Source organism: Triticum urartu, chromosome 1A, assembly GCF_056163025.1.
Source record: "Triticum urartu cultivar PI428250 chromosome 1A, HENAU_Tu73, whole genome shotgun sequence".
NCBI lineage: Eukaryota > Viridiplantae > Streptophyta > Magnoliopsida > Poales > Poaceae > Triticum > Triticum urartu.
The window spans coordinates 576,300,306-576,303,851 of NC_141873.1; the positions used below are offsets into that span (position 1 = coordinate 576,300,306).

Genomic DNA, 3,546 nt, shown 5'->3' on the forward strand with positions numbered 1-3,546 from the left:
TCAACGTGTAATTTTCATCTTTTACAATTTGAGTAGCTTATCCCATGCCATGCAAGACGCTATGTCTTGGAGAGGATGGGTTTTGAAGACCATGAAAATTTTGAAACAAAGAAAATTCACGTCAGGACCCATCATGATGTGGATTTTGAAGTAATCTGTATAATTCTAAGAGCGTAACCCATTTTGGTTGCAAAAATTGAAAAGCACTTTGCAAGATGTATGGTTTTTTATGAGGGTATGCTTGTCACGATGGATCTTGGTGATCCTGACATCGACCAAGACAATATGGGCATTTGGGTCCTTGTTGATATGCTTCCAATTCTACCGCTATGTGAGTTTCTCAAACATAGTTATTAACTTATTTCTATTGTTCATTTTAAAATAGTTGACAGCTTATTTCCATTGATAGCTTATTTTCATTGTTCAAACAATGTGCGGAACATGGTAGACAGAACCTACTACACCGATGGCTCTGAGTTAACTTATCATGAGAAAAATCATCTGGTCGCATTTTGTACTGATCTTGAGAATTACAATATCTATTATAAAACTCCTCCACATTATGGTCAATATGTGTCACTAGTGCACGTGTTGAACTACTAACATCCATGGAGATGTCATGGTAAGATTTTTTAGTATTACGACATCCGTGCATCTTTTGCATAAATTCTTTTAGAACTTAACTACATTGCTAACTACTAAGTTACTACTATGTTTTTCAACAGAAAATCCCGAGTGATTGTGTGCCTCATCTGATGTATCAGAATGGTCGCCTTGATGTTTTGAACATACGGCCAGGTCATCAGACGAATCTCACCTGTCCATATTGGATTTCTAAAAGAAGTGGAGACATGAAAATCAAAGAATGAAAAAAATGTATGGACAGTCGTAAGGAGGTACTTGGAAGCAACATTGTGCGAAAGGCAAGAATTGAAGACAGGATAATCACCATTCTCCATAATGGAGAGTCAGGCCTATCTTGTTTTATGCTATTTTACCTAAGAGAAGGTAGTAGGTCCTAGTTAATAATACTCATGATCATGTGCCAAGAACAACTAAGTAGGATTGGTTAGATGACTGTGATGATAATGTGGTATCGAGTAGAAGTTGTATGATCGATGATGATGAGTATGACTTGTTATTATGATACCAATGATAAATTATTTATTGTTATGATCGATGATGCATGATGCTAAGTTGTTATATGAGCATGGTTACTTATTATATATAACAGTGGGTGAAATGAATCTGGATTAGATTCAAGTGAAGCCAACATGTGGTGCACATCGAAAGTACTACTAATCCAAACTAGATCAAGTTTGGATTAGAGTAGTACTAAGGTCCACAAACTAGATCAAAAGCATGTACATGTCCTAAGGGATGCCAATAGTTCGGCAGATCTCTGTGCAAAGCACGCGTGTACCTTGTCGGTCTCCGAGTGCTGGATAGAGGAACGTCCGAATTTCTTAGTTAGCAGCCTTCGTGCTGATTGTAACAGGACCTTGTTAAAGCAATAAAGCTCCCAAATTTTTCGAGGCAAAAAAAGTGCAAATGGTGAAACGAACATGTATATTTTTGAATTTCATCAAGTTTAGATAAAAGAATCACAAGGTTTGAGATATGTCCTATGACAAAAGCTTCATCAAATTTGCATATGTCTGCAAATCAAAAAGGGGACACATATCTATGCAACACAAGCATGACTTCACCAACATAGGCATAAATATTTGCATATTCGCGCACGTTCTCCCAATGTACCTTATTTCCTGAGGCCCTTCAGGAATAGAAGCTCTTAGATGAGTCACATCAATTGCACCAATGCAATCTTTCAGATGCGCATAAGCCCTTCTATCTGTCTTAATGATATCATGCAAAAGGTGGAAGTTTGGTTCTTGTGGCTTAAGGTAGGAGTGAGATGCCATGTTGACCACACATTGAAGAACCTCATGGAATTTACGATTGGTTGTATCCGCTGAATGTTTGAAGCGGTTTTGAGTTCTTCTGTTTGATTCACAACCTCCAATGTCCACAAGAACATAGCAAGATACTCGTAAGTGCTAACAAAGCTTGTCTCTTTTAGACCATAATTGCATACCAACAAGTCATGAAGATCAAAGAACACACTTGCCGTCATTCTCAACATTGTGTAGGTCTCTCCGGGTGTGGCAATAGTCTCTTGAAGCCAACAAAATCCACTCAAAAAAGATTTCTAGACTCGGCCTTCATCACCCAACTTTCACAATACTTGCTAAATATGGCTTCCGCACCCGAACAAAAGCATGTACATATTATGTTGTTGATGCATAACCAAATTCCTTATTGTTTCATAACTATTGTCATCATCACTCTCAATATCTGATGACATCTGCACATAGACAGTCAATGCCATATCAAACAATAGTTAGCATCAAACAAAACAACAGGTTCACCAACATAGGCATAAATATTGTTCCCAATGCACAACATAACAATAGGTTCACCAACATAGGCATAAATTTTGTTCCCGATGCACAACATATAATAGGTTCACCAACATAGGCATAAATATTTGTTACCAACGCACAACATATAATAGGTTCACCAACATAGGCATAAATATTTGTTCCCAACGCACACCATATAATAGGTCCACAAACATAGGCCTAAATATTGTTCTGATAACTTACAACTTTTGTTTTTTTCACCACTCATTATCTTGTTTCACGGTGTTTTTCTCAAAGTCCCACCCCCTCCAGTCTCGTGCAACTTGAGCTTCTTGAATAGGTTGTACTCATGTTTTAAATTGTCCCATTTGTTTCTCACCTGCTTATGCGTGTACTCAAGTCCAGTTCTCTCCGGGAATTCCTTTCCCACGTTGTCATATGCATTTGGTGTCAAGTTAGTGTTTGGCATATTTCCATCCTCAATTGTTTCACAGATAATTCGAGTGTTCTCATCGGCCCATTCGGCAGCCATACTCAACACTTCTCTATAAAATAGACTAGCAAATTCATGTGTCAACATACATAACCAACGATCAGGTTAGCACACACACACACACACACAACTACACATACCATGTTTGTTGTCCAAATTACATTAGCATCAAACATATAAAAATAGAGCATGTCACCTAAAGTATACTAGCATTCCTACTAGCATGGCTGATTGCGGCTTGAGCTACGTCGGTATTTCCCCAAAGAGGAAGGGATGATGCAGCACATCGACGGTAGGTATTTCCCTCAGTGATGAGACCAAGGTTATCGAACCTGTAGGAGAATCACGCAACACTATGTAAATAGTACCTACACACAAAGGATAAATACTTGCAACCCGGCATGTTAAAGGGGTTGTCAATCCCTTTTGGGTAACGGTGCCAGAAATTGTCGAGTTGTCGGGCAACGATGCACCAACAACCGCGAAGACCCTCCACCCAACCTTTTCAAGTTGCCCGAAGGCTCGGAGGCTACACCCAGCGGGTGCGCTTGTGTGCCCCCAGCGTAAGCAAGCCGTGCCGGCTGCGGTCTGCAGCCGGCCGTCATCGACATCTTCTACATCAACACTCGC

The 3,546-nt window shown here is 39.5% G+C and overlaps 1 pseudogene; it reads right to left on the reverse strand.

Moving 5' to 3' along the window:
* Window positions 1–1,642: 1,642 nt before the first annotated feature.
* On the reverse strand, window positions 1,643–2,955 carry LOC147992947 (uncharacterized; annotated as a pseudogene).
* Window positions 2,956–3,546: the final 591 nt, after the last annotated feature.